This window comes from Grammomys surdaster, unplaced genomic scaffold (genome assembly GCF_004785775.1).
Source record: "Grammomys surdaster isolate TR1022 unplaced genomic scaffold, NIH_TR_1.0 315, whole genome shotgun sequence".
Classification (NCBI taxonomy): domain Eukaryota; kingdom Metazoa; phylum Chordata; class Mammalia; order Rodentia; family Muridae; genus Grammomys; species Grammomys surdaster.
In genome coordinates this window covers 350,774-370,369 of record NW_021604734.1, presented here as the reverse complement: position 1 = coordinate 370,369, position 19,596 = coordinate 350,774, and the positions used below count along the sequence as shown (strand labels likewise).

Sequence of the window (19,596 nt, the reverse complement as noted above, 5' to 3'; positions counted from 1 at the left end):
GGTTACAAATCCCTTCAGCTCCTTCAATCCTTTCTCTAACTCCTCCATTGAGGACCCCATACTCAGTCCAATGGTTGGCTGCAAGCATCCTCCTCTGTATTTGTCAGGCTCTGGCAGAGCCTCTCAGAAGACAGTTATTCTTAAGGGAGGAGATAATACTATGTCTCTGCCCAGACATGGTTTCCATCCTTTGCTATAATTCTGTTCCATGCCTGTGTCTGCTGGAGCTTTTTATCTGTATTATGTCCTTTAAATATCACTGCAACACTTTATAGTTATGGCTGTACCTTCCATTAACAGTAAGGGCACAGTGGCTTGTAAATGTTAACTGTCTTATTCAGCTTTCTGTATGTATGGACTGTTTAACTGTCTGATGAGTGTCTGCACTTTTCTTCTTGTACCTTTACATTTTTTACTGATTCTTGTGAATTTCACATCATGTATCCCTCATCTCTCCCTCCCCTTGTACCTGCTCTCCATCCTTGCAACTTCTCCCCCCAATAGAGAGAAAAATCTTTGTGGAAGCAGTAGTGTGTCACAGTGTGTCCCGCAGTATATCTTCTGTCCACACTTCTTTGCTTGCTAATGTTCCTTGTAATGACTCAGCCTGGTACAAGTCCTCTGGCTTCTGCTACTCTGTCAATACTGGAACCTCAATGGGACATTTCATGGATATTTTGTTGTTGGCCTGTGTCATGAAAATTCTGTAGTATGGGGTACATAGGGTAGGTGTTGGGCTGGGCCAATTCAAAGCCCTGAATTTGGGCCTGAGAGAGTTCTGACCTGGTCAGCCCTTCAGCTCTCCAGATATCATGCCCACCACGGTCAGCTCTACCCTGCTTCCAAGGAAAGGTGCAGGGCATTTTGAGTGGTTGTCTCAGATCCATTTTGTTGTTGTTGTTGTTGTCCAGGAAATAGTAGGCTACTAATCATTCAGAATTCATCTGTTGAACACTGAGCATAGACATAGCTTCTCTTTGTCACCTACTGAGGCACATGTGACACAGCAGCCACATTTGCAGTGCATCATGGGGCAGGGTTTCTTCTTCAACCTTTAAAAGGCATATTATTTCTTGGGCTCTAGTCTGGCTCAAGAAGGGAATAATCTACTCAAGACCCACTTCAGTAAGAAATAGTCATTGATTCAAAGAGCAGACATATGCTCTAACCTGGACCGTTTAAAATAAGGTTTGACTATGAGGCATTGGAAGACTACTATAGTCTGGATACAGAATGTCCCTGTACCCCAATAGCTGAAGTATAATGTTGAGAAGAAGAGCCTAGTAGTAGTTAAGGGTTTGAGACATTCCTCAAAGGAGATTGTAGAACCTAACCTCTAGGCCCCCCCCCCCCCGCTCTCAGTCCTCTCCCCTTAATCGAGAATTAAGGAAATGCCATATAGCTGGATCTTCTGTAGGCATTTCCTTAATTCTCGATTATTGGGAGAGGGCTTAGACCATTGTGGGTGGGGCCATAACTGGGTTCGTGGTCCTGGGTGACATAGGAAAGCCAGCTGAGCAAGCCAGAGGAAGAAAATCTGTAAACAGCACCCCCTCTATGGCCTCTACATCAGCTCCTGCATCCAAGCTTCTACCCTGTCCTGACTTCCTCCAATGATGAACAGTACTATGGAAATCTAAGCCAAATCTGATGCTAAGGTCCTGTTCCTCAATTTGTTCTTGATCTGTCAGTCAAGATAGCCAGGAGCCAATTGATGGGTGGAAGGTATAGGCAGGAGTTTTTGGTCCCAGGAGGAAAAGGCAGATGAAAGGAAGGAGAAGAGGAGGTTTTTTTTGCCATGATTTAGAGAAAGAAGGAGCCAACAGCCATGTGAGGTCTTGAGAGGAGCAGAGGCCTATGGCCAATACTACAGGCAGGTGGTCAGGGTGTTTGGCAGAGGCTAGGTGGGGCTAGCTACTGAAGTTTAGAGCAGGTGGGAACAGCGGAGATTGAGTGCACAATTTTCCAGGTGGGAGATAGTAACATCCAGCAATTGTGTCCTAAGGCAAGTTGAAAAGGAACAAACTGTGTATGTATATCCTTTGTCCAAGGATTTAAGAAAAGCCAGGTAGGGGGGCTGGTAGTATGGTCACTTCCCAGAGTAAAAGCAGATAGAGCAATACACACACACACACACACAACCCTTTTCTCTCTAACTTGCTTTTGGTCATGATAGAAACCATAACTAAGTCTGTTGTGAACAATTTGCCTTTTCATGGTGTCTCTGTAATTGCCATCCTCACCAAATGCCCTGTCTTATGTACATCTCTTTTCATTTGCTTACTAATATACCAAGAGCAAGACAGCTTATAAAATAAAGTGTTTAATTGGCTTATGGGTTCAGCTGTTGAGTCCACAATGGCAGAGTGAATGGATGGCTGAGAGCTCATATCTTGATCTGCAACCCTGAGTCAGCAAGCTAACTGGAAGTGGTGTTGAGTCTTGAAACATCAAAACCCACACCTAGAGACAACTCCTCAAACAAGATTATAACCTCCTAATCCTTCCCAAACAGTTCCACCAACTCAGGAGTAAGCATTCAAGCATATGAGCCTTGGGATCCACTCTCATTATAATCACCATAGGCTTAAATTAATTAACCTACTTCATGTTGGACTAAAACTTCCCACATTATGGGTCATTGAAAACAGTTTTTCTTTATAAATAAGTTCCAAGATTTTGTTGTGATAATAAGATACTGGCTTGTCAGAGTTTCAGAACTCTCTTACTGTGGAGCTTGGTGAACTGGTGAGTCATGACTATGAAGTGCCTGATAAGGATTTGGCAGAGTAGAGAACAAAAGAAGCTGACAAAGAGTGGCATTTTCAGAAAAGTTCCTTCTTCAACCCAGTTCCCAAGGTTGTTTTGTCTCAAATCTTGGGCAGTGCAATGTTTGCTTTGCCTCTCAGCAGGAGACTAGGATTTGTGGCTATTCTTGGGGTCCAGGAGTCACCCTACAAATCCCATGAACACCAATCTCAGTCAGACAGGGATGGTTTATTGAATACACACCTAAAGACTGATTGGCCAGAGCTACATCTCAGGCTTCAGAGTTCAAGATGTGTGCTGGACATTTCTTGGGGGCTAGCTTATGAAAGCTAAAACTGCAAAAAGCAATGAGCTCATACTCAGGTGCTGGCAGTGCTGCCCAGTGGTCAGCCTTGACTCAAACCATTTTAGACACAACAATTCATATTCACCTTTAGTTTGATAGGCCCTAAGTTAAGCTTATGGTTGTGGAATTCCTTAAGATTAACAAACCCCGTAACATACAGAACATAATAGGTTATGTGGTTGGCATGACCCTGCTCTGGGTCAAGTTATTTTACTTTGAGAATAATTGCCAGGCGTATTACAATAACAATATGAAAAAGCTGGTGGGCATGGAACAAAATGGCTACAGCTATGCTAAAGGGGCAGGCCTCAACAGCTATACCACAAGAATCTGCTACCAATTGGACAGTCTTGACCTGAAGGCCCAGGCCTTCCTAAAACTATCTAGTTCTACAAGTCTGAAAGATGAGATAGTCATCACTGCATTAACTCAAGGAAACTCCTCTCAGATAGAACCATGAGAGCCACCATTCCAGGTTGCTTCCTAGTGTGGTCAGCTTTCCTCAGTGGAGACATGAAAGTCAGAGCTGTATGAAAGATCTCTCTGGAGTGATGTGAAAGGGAAGTGGAACACGTTACATTTCTTTGTTTTCTATGGAAGGAAATCCCTCCAAATCTGACTTTCTCACACCATCCATTTCTCTACTCACAGTTTCTTGACCGTATCATTTTGATTCCCCAACCACCTCAACTTCTTGTCCATACATTTTCCTGTTCTTACAATAGAAAATACACCTCAACTTTTACTAGTGAGTTTCCGTAAGATTAAATAAGAAACTCATTACCATAGGACCACATAGCGAGCTATTTGCACACTGGTAGGGGTTGAAAGGTGCCTCCTCTCAACTCATAGGATGATGTCCTACCCCTCAGCATCTCAAAATGTGACTGTATTTGAGATAAATTCTTTTGGGGTGTGATTAATTAAAGTTAATTCATTAGCACTCAGCTGACCTGACTTGTCTTTTTATAAGAAGAAAGGTGGATGCTCAGAGACAAGAGAAACACTTAAAAAGACTTTATGAAACATAGCCAGAAGATAGTCATTTGCAAAGCAAAGAGAGAGAGAGAGAGGCCTGGGGAAAACAAATCTCCCTTGACCTTGGATTTCTTAGGTATCAAACAATGAAAAAGTGAATTTCTTATTTAAGCCACAAAATCTGTGGTACTTTGCTCTATTATTAGTAGTAGTAAATTAACTTATAAGCATGTTAAAACTCACATCCTGAGTTTCTCCTTCTGATAGCCATCCCTGAAAATAAGTGTGCAGATGGCTATATGTGAAGATCAAATCCTGTCTTCGTCAGTGTTCTGGGCTTGCTGGGTCAGGCATTTCAGAAGCATCTCCTAGAACAGAATGGACTAGTGTTTCCAGAAGGACATATTAAATAGACTCATTCCACATTCCCTGACACCATGTTCTCAGCAGGCAGGAAATTATTCTCAAGTCTATAGCCCAGAGACCACAAGTCTTGTCAGCATGAGGAACAGATGTCATAAAATCAGGATCCAAGTGCACTTATATTTCAAAGCGTTAGTAAAAGGTGGGACTGAGTGAAGGATACATCGCTCTGTATCCTCTGGGGTCTAAGTTTGGCTTACTTGCTCTGTAAAAGCTACTTAGGAACACCAGGTACCTAATGGAAGCTAAACAATCTCACAGTGTCCTGTCTGTGATTCTAAAACCAAAGTCTAAGAAGTCAAAATTATGAATCTCTTGATAACTGCCTTCTAAAAGGAACAATTTAAAAATAATTTCTGTTGGAATAGTAAGCTCAACAAACATATCCAGAGACCTGATAAAGCTTTTCCAAACAGAAATAAAAATGAGTTACCATATTAGAGTTGTATATACAGAATGGCTCTGTAGCTTGCTTTTTGAAATTGTCATTAATGTCTGTGAATCAAAGGGATCTTCACAGTATGCCCAACATGGCTTTTTAGATTCTTTCATTTGAGCCTCAAAATAACACAAAAAAATTAAACAGGAACAGTAGCTTCCTGCCAGAGAGCTCAATAAGTATTCTGTCTCAAATAAAAACAAGTGATCAAAAAGGAAATGAGTATGCTTTATACAGTTAAATACACAGACAACTGGAAAGGCCCACCTAGAGATCAATTAGGATCTGATTGCACAATGTTTTCTCAATCCAGAGGACTTGATGAAGAGGTCTGACAAATATGCATTTCCTATTGTTCAATAAAACGTTAACATGTTTTTCTCATAATTTACTGACAAAATTGAATACAAGAAGTCAGAGGTAGGATATATGCAGGCTCCCTAAATATGTCCTTTTCTGGAAAATGCGTATTGAAGAGATAGAGTCAGGTGGTGGTGGTGCATGCCTTTAATCCCAGCACTTGGAAGGTAGAGGCATATGGATCTCTAAGTTCAATGCCACCCTGGTCTACAGAGTGAAAAGTTAGAGAGCCTTTAGGTCCACAGGTGGTTTAGCTTGGTAATCTCTTAAAGAAGTTAGAATGAGAAATTTTCCCAGCCATTCTTTGTTCTTGTCATTAAGTCTGAACAATCAAGAGATTTACAGTTAGGGTCTTTATGAATGTAATGCAGGTGAGGAGATAAAAACCACATCAACTGTGATTCTTTTTGGCTGTGTTGATTTGATAAACATTGATTCTTTCTTTTGCTGTGGAAGTATTTTGAAGATATAACTGATGTTCATAATTAGCTCACCTTGACTATAGATTATTCTAAGTGAATTGTATGGCCTAGTTCCAAAACCTGAAAGATGTCCAGAGCAAAATTCAGCTTTCTTGATAAAATCCCAGCTGTGGACTGCAGCTGGAGTCTGCTCTCACATGTTCAAATTTACCCTTTCTCTTGTAATACTCTATAAAGTCTGGACATGTCTACTTAGCCCCCGAAATAATAAAAGCCATTTCATGTTCAAAGTTAGCTTTCAATATCTTAGGATAAAACCAACTACAGAGCAAAGATTCGAAAAACATATTGTATTGGTACTGTTAGTGTATTTCATATAAGAGACTTTGAATATTTGTGAGGTGTTTTTTCACATTCATGGTGGATGAAGGCACTTGAAATCAATCTCCTTCAGATACCAAGAGACAAATATACATGCATGTATGAATTTACTATATACATAGAAGTAAATGTATATGATATATAGATATAACATATACAAATCCATATACTGGTATAAAATATGTAAGTAGCTGAATGGATACATAGAAATATGATGATGAAGATAGATAGATAGATAGATAGATAGATAGATAGATAGATAGATGATATTAGATGATCAATGGGTAGATTATAGATACATAGATAAATGATAGATAGATAGATAGATAGATAGATAGATATAAATCCCAAAAGTTCTTCCTTTTTTGTTGAATCATGACCAATTATTAGTTCTTTGAATAATGAGAGTTTAACATAAATAACTTTTAATCAAGTGGGGAGATATTAAATATGTAACTGGGAGGATGAAATAAAAGTATAAGATGTCACCTAGTTACCAATTGGAGCAGCAGCTAGCACCTACAGTGCTCAGAGCACAAAGGATTAGAGGTTATAATTAGTAAAATTTATAATCTTAAGAGACAAGAACCCCAAGAGCACAGAAAGGCTCTGAGGAGGTAGGGCTAATTAATTCTGGTATCTCTAGACTTAAATTGTCACATTGGCACAGATAAATGTGGAAGCCTTGCATACAGCTTTTACTTCTTTCTATAATGGCTCTTCTTCACCTGAGGATCATGACTCTTTGGGGGGTTGAGAGACCCTAAACGATATCCTACATATCAAATACTTGTATTATGATTTATAACAGTAAAAAACAGTTATGAAGTATCAACAAAAACAATTTTATGGTTGGTGGTCATTACAACATGAGGAACTGTATTAAAGACTTATAGGAAGGTTGGGACCAACTGTGCCACAGAAAGGCACTGCCTTGGCCAGAGTGAAGTAGGCTGGCTCATGTTCAGAGGAAGCAAAAGCAGTGAGATTGGAAGCAAACAGACATGGGATTAGCTACTCTGCCTTCTGCAGCAGTCCACTGTCTTTCTAATGCTCCTTGTGATAGGAACTGAACCAAGACATAGCCAGCAAAGCCAAATAGACTTTCCAGAGGATCAGCCCTAGCAAAACATGGTAGATCATAGGTTATAGAGAGATTTGTTTTCCACTGAAAGATAATAGCTTAATTACCAGTTCTGTGGTGTTCAGAATATATAATAAGAAATATTTTAGAGAAATGCTCTCTCAAAATGGAACTGAAATTGCATTTCATTGGTTCTCACTTTTCAAAATGTAATTAAACCAAATCCATTTACTGCTAAATTTTATTCTTTCAAACCAAGAAAATGCCACTTAAATCCTCTTCTGTTCTAAAACTTACTTTCCACTTCAAGATCTTGTAAATTAATTTCATGTTGATCAGTCCACTTAAAAATAAACCATAATCCTTTAATTGCCCAAACACTTTAAAAAAAACTAATCAACTAAATGTCTTACATTCTTTGAATATGGGTCAGAAGTGGGGCTACAGAAAGAGTAAGTACTGTTTGCTTGGGAGTAATGCAATGTTCCCACTGTGAGCAAAATGTCCTGGTGGGAATTGAAAGGAGCAGCAAACAACATAGAAACAGACACTGTCTGTTTGGCCTCAGTGTAAGAGGATGCCCTTAGTCCAGATGAGACTTGATGTGCCAGGGTGTGTTGGTACCCAGCCAGAGGAGGGAGGGGACTCTTATTCTCTGAGAAGAAAGGGAGGGGGGAATAGGAGAAAAGGTCTGGCAGGGTGGGATGGGGAGCCAACTTTTCCTATGTTCACTGACCACCGTCTCAAGAGAAGAAAAGGCTTCTCTCTTCAGGTACTCATGCAGATTTATTGTAAGGGCACACTCAGGCTGGCTGCCTCTGCACTTGGACTAGTGAATAGGTTCTACTGCTACTACAGTCCTTAGAGTGGAAATGGTATTTAGATTCATAGGAACGGTCAGTGCTGTGATTTGGATGTTATTTGAAAACCTTGTGCATTAAAGGCTTTCTCTATAGGCTATGGCATTATTTAGAGCTGGTACTACTTTTCACACATGCAGCCTAATGAAACACATCTTTAGGTCAATGAGAGAATGCCCTAAAGATGGATATTTGACCCCCTTTCTCATCCTGTCTTTGCTGTCTCAGCCATGGCTGAATAGTTTTATCTTATGCTGCTACCGATGATGTCCTTTCTCAAGGCAACCTTAAAGCAATATTCTTCAAATTGAAACTTCTAGTGGTCTTCAACAAATAAAACTCTCATAAGAAGATTGTCTCAGACAACTATTATTATAATGGAAAGCTAACACAAGCATGGATTCTACATCTGCAGAAGTAGACCAGGATCCTGGCTCAGTGCAGGTTAACCTAAAGTCTATTGTCAGTGGGAACTGAGTATAGATCTCCTGGCCAAGAAACTGAATCTATTGGGATGAAGTCTTAGCCCATAAGAGCCATTCTAGTACTGCAGTTACAATGTAATGTAGAGTGGTACCTTGGAGATGTCTAGGATTAGTTCAAAATAACTGCAAACCAAATATCATAACAAAGTAATAATAAGCACATATTTTTTGCTTTCTCTGTACACATAAAAGTTATAAAATTTTGAGGGAAAGAAAGAACATGAAGTTGGGTGAGTAGTGCAGTATCTGATGGAGTTAGGAGAGGGAAAAGAATGTGATAAAGTATATAATATGGAATTTTTGATTAAAAAATCAAAAAATAAGAGAAGCTTACATAGTTTATTGTATACAGTATCATTGTGTCTAAAAACCAACATACATTATTTAAAAATAAGTTATTATAAAATGTTAATAATTATCTAAATTGTATATATTTACAGGAATGTTAAGCTAGAAGGAACAGGCAACTGAACTTTAACTCAGACTAGGAAGATTTCATTATTACAAATGTAAATTCTAAGCAAATATGTCTCTGGTTCATTAATGTGCTTCAATAGCTAGCTTCTTTTAGCTTCTTCTGCTTTTTGCATAAAACCTAAATTTTCAGTCATCACAGTTGTCCACAGCAAAAGAAGCTGTAAAGAGTTACACCCACTCCCCATTTCTCATCCTCAAGAGACTGAGACAATCTCTGCTGCAGAGTAATTAAGCTGCTTCCAGAGATGTCAGCAGCAAAGAACCACAAGCATCACCATCCTATGATACTCATAGGCTCATCTTCATAGCCAAAAGGTTAAAAATGCTTGCAGGTTTATTCTACCTGGAACCGTTCCTAGGAGAAGAGAGTAGACCGTATAAGGAAGGAGAAAGTAGTTTAGCCAAAGTAAAGTGCTATCATCAGAGTATGAAGAATCCATGCTATAGAATTTCAATGTACAGGAAACACTAAGAACATTCCTCATGGATATGTGTCAAGAAAGGGAGCAGTCTGGGGAAGGGTATACATAATCAAAGCTCAAGACAGGAGGAAATAATATGTCTACAGTAAATATTCTATCACTTCATCTAGAGTATGGGACTCACAGTGTCTTATTTGTGAGTTTTTTGTTGTTGTTGCTGCTGCTGTTGTTATTGTCTATAATGTTGAGTTCCCAGACCATATAGCAAATATTGCCCTTATGGATATGTGGAGATCTTTTTAGGGACATAAAGGTGAGTCAATAAGATTCTGGAAGAAGAATAAAGAAAAGATCTGAACAAAACTAACAGTGAATGGGGGAGGGTGGAGTCTAGCAACAGTAGAAATTTTCTCTAAAGAAAAGGGAACTATTTGGGCCACAATGTTAAAGTTCTTAAATGCTAGGGTTTAAGGTTTGTAGTCAGTGGGATAGCTGGCACAGGTCCTAGAGAGAGTAGACTGGGAAAATAAACTCTAATACTTGAGCATCTTTACATTGATGGTGAGATGATGGCAGAATACTGTCTAAACAGGAAATTGGAATATGGAGAAATAAAGCTCAGAAACACAATGTGGTTAAAGACACACTTGGGAAGACTCAGAACAGAAGTGAACATGGATGTTGGCATGTAGATGGCATCACAACAACAGATTTCACCACATTATTTTATTGCTGCCATGTTAGGGCTCAAGTGTTCAATTTTGTAGCTCTCAGCTCAACTGAAGTGTCTTCATCTAATGAGGTTGGGTGTGCAGCGAAACAGAGTTAGCTTGGCAGAATTCAGTCCATATTAGTAGGACTTGGCTTTTCTTCATAGAAATTGAAGGTTAATTCTAAGTTGATTTAAAAAAAAAGACAACATGCCTTTCTCATGAAGTTCTTAGATAATCAACCTAGAAAATGGTGTCAAATGATACAGCATGAATGATTTTTAATATGGCTTTAAAAAACAATTTGAAAAACCAGTTTTAATGTGGGGAGAGTCAGAATTTGACATTCGATATTTCCTTCTGATTAGGTGTTAATTAAGACCTAAATTCTATTCAATTATCTCTAAGAAATGCACAGTGAACCTCTCAACTGGATAGTAAAGGCTGCAAAGTAGGTTAACCGTGAGTGCAAGTTGAAGTTAGATGAACCGTGCAAATTACCACATACTATTTTATGCCGTTAAATAATACAAATCCATATAAAACTTGACAAAACTGTTATTCAAAAAAATAGACCAAATAGACCTGGTCTACAGTATGCATTTATGTCTTATTTTTAAAAGGTAATTAGCAAATGTAATTTCAGGTTGTATATTGGTAAACAATTATATATTGTCGAGACTTCATACAGTAACACATGACTTGAAAGGAAATAGGCAAACATCTGTGTGTGGGATACCTGAATTTTATGTTATTATTATTAAACATCATTCTACTATGATCCCAATACATAAATTCCATTGGTCTAAATGTTCTCTTTCATTATGTATGCTTTACAATTCTATTCCTTATTCTCACAGTAAGAATATCCAAAAGATATATTATATGGAAAATATTGAAGTTATTGCATCATAGACATACAGTGTCACTTGTCACTGTTAAATCTCTATTTTTTACAGGGTTTAAATTCACTCTCATTCCGTTGATGGCACGATAATTAAGATTTACACCTTGACTACCTTCTATTTCATAATAGAAATCATTCTATAGGAGTTTTCTATGTAGGTCTTGTAAAAGGTCCATTTCTCACTTTTTAACTTCTTTTTTTGTAGAAACAATCATAGAAAGGCAAAAACAGTTTGAATCTACCTGACCCTAACCAACATATGAACATCTCTCTTATAAATAGAAGTGGAAACTTAAGGATTCTTTGGAGAGCCAGTTGTATTGGATGGTGTTTTGCTGGAGCAAACGCATGAAGGAGTGGGGTTTTTTTTTTGTTTGTTTGGGTTTTTTGATTTGTTTTTGTTTTTTATGGAGTGGACACAGATAAAAGGCTAAGGAAGATTTGTGAAGAAGCATTTCACTGAAGCAGACAGAGGAGAGAGGCTGTTCTGCTAAAGCATACACATGAAAGGACACATGATGGAGGATTCTTTACTAGCGACATGCATATATTTTGTCTGCCTTACACTGCATAGTTAAGCTGCATTTGTTGGGACTCCATAGGAAGAAACACACCAAAAAACTTCTGGTGGTGTGTTGTAGTTTTCTGCAGCTTCCTCGGACTCGGGCTGATTGGCAGAGTGATGTCAGCTGAGACAGACACACATGCTGAGGAAAGACCTATGGAAGACACATGATGTTTGGAGGGAGTATAAAAAAGACTCCACAGACAGTGACGGAGGCTGGAATAGGCATCCTTATAGCACTAGCTGTGCAACACTTGCTGGTCTTGAGTCTTTGTCTTTGCTTTGCTGAGAGAGGCACAGCCAAAAACTTCTCCTAGTGGTCCTGAGAGTCCCTCCTGCTGACTTATGCTGATTCACCTGCGGCCTGGATGTTCCTGCTAGGTCATTTCACAGCTGCTGGTCCATGTTTGCTATCCCAACTCTACAGAACTGGACTGCTGGTATATCCAAGAAGCAGATCGAGTTACCTCTGTCGACCTGTGAACTGAACTGCTGATTTTCTGATAACACAGATGGGAGCTACTCCAAAGAACCATTTCTAAACAGGTTCATTTCCCCCAAATCTTTCTTTTCCACTACTTCTGGTGTGTAGTAGGCTAGTAGGGAGGTTAAAGCATTTAAGAATCATCATTAAAAATAGGACTTAAGAAAATTAAAGTTATACTAATGAGCAGAATGTTATCAAAATTATTAGTGAACTGAATGCTTGTACTATTGTTCACCTAGGCTTAGTCAGAGAGTTGCCTGGGGACATATGGTGTAGATATTTAGGATGACAGAGTGACTATGAGTAGATATCTTTATGAGAGAGACTGGGTTTCAGGAGAGAAGTCAACTTACATTGGCTATGAAACAAGTGACACCAACTTTTGCAAAGGTCAGTTTTAGGCTAGATTGCAGGCTTATCTGCAGATGTTGAGAAGTTAAATTAGTTCACTGGAGACTGTAATAAGGGTATACCTAACAAGGTAGATATAAATTGTGAGACATAATTTTAATATAGTATTCCTTAAGATGATGCTTGGTGTACCCCATGCCTTGAAATGTTTTGCATTCATTTGAGATCTATATTCTGCTGGAAATAAACAATTTCTAGTCTCTATTTAGTTCCACATGGTTAAATGAATCCTTCAGTTCAGCATTATTTTTTAATTAAAGAAAACTTCACATTCTTCACTGGCTATGTTTCTCAGTACTGAGGATTGTCATCTAAATGAATCAAGAGATGAATCCCTCAAAGCTTAGAGTGTGGGTATGCGTTTGGCAATTCAAAGATGAGGATATGTGTTGGCTTCTCCAGGAGACACAAGAAAAGGAATTTATAAGATATTTTCTAAACAAACAGCTTGGGAACAGAGGAAAATAAGGTAGAATATCTTACTCTTTCTTCCATGCCTGATTCTATTGGTGCCTGTAAGAGAATTGTTTGAGTCATATCTGCCAAGAGGATTAAAGATGAAACGATTTTGAAGAAAGAGAGAAAGGTAGCTAAATAGGTAGGTAGGTAGGTAGCTAGATAGATAGATTGACAATTGTCTATAAATATAGATATAGACATTTCTATAGCTATCTATATACATAGTTAGATACTTCTGTACCTATTTTATATCACTGTATATCATGTTACACTCATTTGAATATATTTTATTTGTTCTTTGACAATTTCATACATGTATATAATATATTCCAGTCATACCCAACCTTCTATTCATTTTTATCTCTTCCACACTAACTAATGGCCTACTTCCTTTCCACCAAGTTCCCATTCCACTTTCATAATTTTTTGCTTATGATGGTGTTTTAATTTTGTTTTTGCTTTGGGACCCACTGAGTTTAATCAGGGCATGGAGCTATCTAGTGCAGTGTGAAGAACTCCGTAGTGACTACATCACTGAGACTAATGACTTCCTTTGCTATTTCAGCCCTCCCACTGCCAATAGCTCCTGTGGACTGGGATGGACCCCATTAGCTCCTTCTCCCTATATATGACCTAATATTAGTAATCTCAGTTTTGTTCAGACCTCATACGTGAAACCCTAGATGTTGTAAGTTCAAGAATGCCACAGCTACTGCATGCTCACGAGCTCATGTGACAGCTTTCCTCTCCACCATCCAGAGCTTAGATTTGTGCCACCTCCAATTCTAAGATGTTCTCTGAGTCACTATTACATCAGTACACACATCTTATTCTGGCAAGTTGGTGTTGTAGCATCGGAGACTGAGAGCTGATAAAGACCATGGCTGGGTTTTCTCCTCCATCTTTTCACATAACAATTTCTGGCAACATGAAAGCTACCTAGCAGGTAGGAAACTTCCACTTCTGTTTTAGCATGGTTTTCTTTGGTATTCTGCAATGAAGGTGTGTAGTATCTTCCACAATGAAGTCTTACCATACAGCTTTGGTGGGCAATCAAGGGCAGTGGCCATAGCCCATAGTGTTTTGTTGTCCTCTGGGAAAGTGCTGGCCAATGGCTTCTAAGTTGATGTCTCACACCTGCCATTGAGGTTTTCATTTGATAATCTGTGGCATTTGTGATAAACATTATTTACCCATGAATTAGGAAGCTACCCAACATCTTTTAAAATGATGTGTGCTAATTTGCTTATAAAGTAGACGGTTTTAATGTGATTTCTTTATACATCCTTCTGTTGTTGCTGCTGTTGCTGTTGACTTTCACTCTGAACTTCCTCACCCCCATTCCCTACTCTCACCCTAACTTAAATCATGTTACCACCAGTCTTTCCTCCCTCTGATTTCGCATTATATGAGTAATATTAGCCTATGCACAATTAATGATTTTTCCTCTCCAACCCATAGCTCCCTTTCTTACTTCCAAGCCTGTACAGATAATCCAGGGTAAGCAAAATAAATGAATAAAGATGCCAGATAGATAGATAGATAGATAGATAGATAGATAGATAGATGGATAGATAGATAGATAGATGGATAGGCAGATAGAATTAAATTGAAGCTATACTCTATATATGAGAGAAAACATGGTATTTGATTTTCCGAGTATATTATGCAGTATAAAATTCTTCAATTCCACTGATTTTCCTAAACATTTTATTTTTTTATGGTTGAATAACAACTCAATTATATGAATATATCACATTTTTCTCTGTCTCTGTTTCTCTCTCTCTCTCTTTCTCTCTCTCTCCTTCTCTCTCTCTCTTTCACACACACACACACACACACACACACACACACACACAAGAAAATAATAAACTTATCTCAATGAAGAACATAGATTCAAAAATTCTCAATGAAATACTCATAAAAATTTAAGATCACATCAAAAGAGATGATTCATTGTTATCAAACTGACTTCACTATGGATGATTCAAATATACAAAATTCAATAAATGTAATTAATTGCATAATGGACTCAATGACAGAAATCACATGATTACTCAGTAGAAGCAGAAATAGTCTTTGGCAAAAATTCAACACCCCCATGATCAAAGTCATGGAGAAACCAGAAGGGATGGAGGGAGTATTTCTTAACAAAATAAAGGCTACATATAACAAAACCATAGCCAACATCATTCTAATACCAAGAATTAATGCAGTGACTTTCCTGGAATCTAGAGGATTTCTCGGTCCAGAAGGCAAAATGGGGTGTTGGCAGTTATGGTGGCATAAGTAACTCACTTTAGTAATATTTACCTTTCTTAACCTAAGCTATTCTAAGGCTAAATGCTGCTGCTTTCTGGTAATTAACTCTTGCTGTATTAAGTAATCAATACAGCAGCTGGAATTAAGTAAAGATTTATTGCTAGTGCTCCCTTCTCCGATGAATCAGCCAGGAGCCCCTTGCTGGCCAGGTTTGTTATCTCTTTGTGAACCAGAGAGAAAAGTAAAGGAAATAAACAAGTTAATTTACATAAACAATGCATACAGACACATGTAAATTCATACACATGTGTGTTTTGACCTGGCCCAACCACCTGTTTCATTTATTCCGCAATTATTTACGCATACCTACACATAGACAAACAGACATATCCATTTGATGTTTGGATGGATAGATGGATGGATGGATGCATGGATGGATGGACAGATGGGTGGATGGATGAGTGGATGGATTGATGGAAGGATGGGAGAGAGCCCCCCAAGCCAACAACTTTCTTTCTTTTCTTTGGCCTCTTTTATACCTTCTTAGACAAAAGTCCTTTCAAAAACTATCTCATAGATAAAATGTTACACAAAAGAGTTACAGAAGGATGTTAACATTAAGGTCAAAGCAGTGTTTTGTTCTATAAGCTTATTATAAGTTCAAAGCAACAGTTTCACATGACCTAGCCTTATCATAGTGCATGCTTTTAGTTTCATCCTTGGATCTGACTTAAAATGAATGTTTTTCCTTGATCACAAATTTGTCCCATGATTATTTATCCTTTTTGTGTAATTATAAAAGCTCATTTTATTTCTTATTATGCAACCTTTACTTACTATTATGAGGAGTGGGCACACTCTGTTCTTAATTCTAACTTTATTACATCTTTGTAGCAAACAACTAAAACCATCTCTTAAAACTTTCTTCCTAAGATTATTTAAGTCAAATCAGGAATTATATAAAATAATTAATTCATCTAAACAGCATTAATTCATTAAAGTTCATCTTTACATTGATCTGCAGGAAGTCTGCTCAATAGGGTGGACTAATGCCCAGGCATCCTTAGGCTATGTAATAGTGACAAGGAAACTATATCAGTGGCAAGAAGCAATCCTGAGATGAAGTTTCTAGGGACCTTGCCTCTCGGAGCTCACCCACCTTAGGCCATGCCAAATGGTGAGCCACTTCCAGGAAAGTCACCTACTATTCTTAGCCTTTCCTTGATAGCTCCAAACAAATTAAATCCCACTAAGATTAGAAACAACACAGGGGTGTCCACTTTTCTTCTCTTATTCAAGATAGTGGGGATTTTTTGTTTGTTTTGATTTTTTTATTGAAAGCATTTCAAGCATTAATGTTTTTATATCTTTGAGCTGTAATAGCTACCTCTTTGTTCATTACATCACAAATACCAAATAGATCTTTGGAGATAATATACAATTCTCAGTAAAACTTTTCCTTCCATTTTTGAAATTCATGGTTACATACATCTGAAAAACAAATTTGGTAATAAGTTCTTTCATTCAGATTCATACCTTTTCCTTGAAGTGGTTTCTATCATGTGTTTCTTTTACTTAGTCTACACTAGGGTCAATTTTAATGAATTGGAAGCATAATATCCATGCTTATTGAAACACAATTAGTTTTCCCTTCAGGAGATCTTTGTTTTGACTTTGGATATGAGATCTGGAAAAGGAGAACTTATGTAAATGTTCATAGAAATGTGTTTAAAACATTCTTGCATCTTTATATCCTGTCTTAAATTTTCTCCATAACAAGGTCTAAAGGTAGAGATTCTTCCTGCTAATTGCCAACCTAGGGCTGGGGATCACATCTATTGAGAATAAAAGACTTCTCATGGTTGCATCCATAGTCAGCAGTGTCTCTGATGTTATAATTGAAGTGCATTCCCCCAAACTTCATGTGTTAGAACATAACTTATTTAGTACAACCCAGCAGTGATTTCAGAGAAGCCTAAACAGAGACATTGGATCATAGTAACAGTACCAGCAGGAATGAATTAATGCCCTTCTTTTCAGGAACTGGTAAACCACTGAGTGAATTTGGCCTCCATTCCTCTTTCATTGACTGTCATGTAATTTCTCTATCTATAACTTCTCTCATATTCGGCAGCATGATAAGAGCTGCACCAGAGGTGACATCTCAGCTTCAGATATCAGAAACATATGCAAACTTCTTCCCTTTATAAGTGACCCAATCTCTGAGTATCTTTCATATGTCTAAAATATCCTAAGACATTCTAAGTATCTGATCTCACCTGGATCTGTGAGAGATTAATTACATGACATAGTTGTGAACAATATTAAATACAGCACCTGGCTACCTAGGTTCAAGTCTCTGGCCCGTGATATACTGCAAATATGGCTTTGGACGAGTTATTCAACTAAGCTGAAATTCAGTTTTTTCAACAACAAAAATGAGGACAGTGATATAGTGAACTTTTGCTTGATATAAAAATCAAATGAGAGTGTAATAAATACTTAGGAATAATAAGTTATGTTGATGGCTCATCTACTCTCAGACTTAATTCTAGAACCAGCCTATCTCCGATTTCTAGGTTATTTTTGGTAACACACAATTAAAGAAGCTCCCCAGAAACCATGTTCCTATTGCCCAACTATTTCTTCGATAGCACCCACGGAGATAACCATCAATAGCTGTGGTTTAGGGAGAAGCAGTTTCTTTCCCCTTACTTTTAGGTAGTCTTCCAATTCTTTTGAAAATCTACAGTAATTTTGTCTATAAAAAATAAACATAACAATTCCTGGTAAACCAAAAGTATCAAGATTAATATATAGGCACATGCACATACCTTTTACCCAGATATCTCATTTACATTTTGCAAATTGTATCATTCATGACCCTGAAATCAAAGGAGCTCACATTTCAGCCAGTTATCAAGTCCCTTCCATTTATTTCAATCTGGAGCAATTTCTTAGTTGTTGACTGATGAGGTCTTGACAGTTCTAAAGTGGTGGGATAGTCCTTTTGTAGAATGCTGCTCTGTGTGGGTTTATTGGCAGATTTCTCCTACAGAGGAGATTATTCGAATCTAGACAAGAGCATCAGAGAAGTGGTGTCCCTATTGCTTTCTTCCAGGAGGCAGATGGAGAGAGTAAGGTCTACTATTTGTGGTATCAACTTGATCATTTGAAAAAAAGGCTTCTGCCAGGGTTCTCCCCTGTGACATTACTTTGGAATTTGGATTAGATTATGTGGAGAAAAGTCAGAGTCATTCAAATGTTCTATCACTCATCCTACTTCAATTTTACTCTGATCTACACATTTGCATCTACTTCTCTACTAGTAAGAAATCTTCCTCTAATATTTTCAATATAGTTGTTTGTCTAATCACTTTAAACTGCCGATGTTCCAGTCAGTGTAGCAGACTATTGAAAACCCTAGCTCCCAGAACTCTCTCTGTAGAGAATAAGTAGCATGGTGTACATGGCCATGCATCTTCCTCTGTGAATCTGATATCTCCATTTCATCATTTATGGTACAGATCTGAACTGCTTCCATATCAAACAGCCAAATATGTTTAATCTCTACATTCAGGAGACAGAAGAAGAAAAGTAGACGCTCAAACCAGTTTTAAACGAGCCAGCACTACAGAAGATATCTCAGAAAACAGTGAAAAGAAAGTATCTGTAGAGACCTGGAAGTAAGCATGGGACCTTCACACAGAGGCCAGATCATCAAAGCACTTGGCTGTAATAAGCAAAGCCAATGTCTTGACCTATGTGCCTTTCTGTCTCAAATTTGAATTAACAACCTCCCACTGAACCAGTGAACATTCAGCTTCTCATGTGGCACCAACACTTCTGCTCTGCTTCACCTATAGACCTCTGTACTTTGATGTTGTATTTTGTACTTCTAGTCTCAGCCTGCCTCTTATTTCTCTATATCATTACATATGAACATTAAACCTAACATTAGAACTCAGGAACCCAGAAAAGTATAATGAACATTTGTCAAGAATCATTTAAACTAACTTTGCTCTCATGCACTGAATTACACAGATGAAAGAAAAGACATTATCACTGATGTACTCTGGGTCTCTCCCTCTCATAAAAATCTTTATATATTTCACTCCTACTTTGATGAGGAAATAAAATGTAGAACTTAAGCCAATAGAGTAAGTAATTTCACTTAAGTACATTACAATAAAAAAGTGAAACATGAATCCAAAATTAAGTTATGCCAAAGTATTTAATATTGTATAGCTGTATCATTTTCCAAATAGTAAAAATATATATATATATATATACCTATAATATCAATCAGTTTTGTTGTTGTTTGTTTGCTTGCTTGCTTGCTTGTTTTG

The 19,596-nt window shown here is 37.8% G+C and overlaps 1 pseudogene; it reads right to left on the bottom strand.

Annotated features, from left to right (window-relative positions):
• Positions 1-913: 913 nt before the first annotated feature.
• LOC114629743 lies at positions 914-1,038 on the bottom strand (annotated as a pseudogene).
• Positions 1,039-19,596: the final 18,558 nt, after the last annotated feature.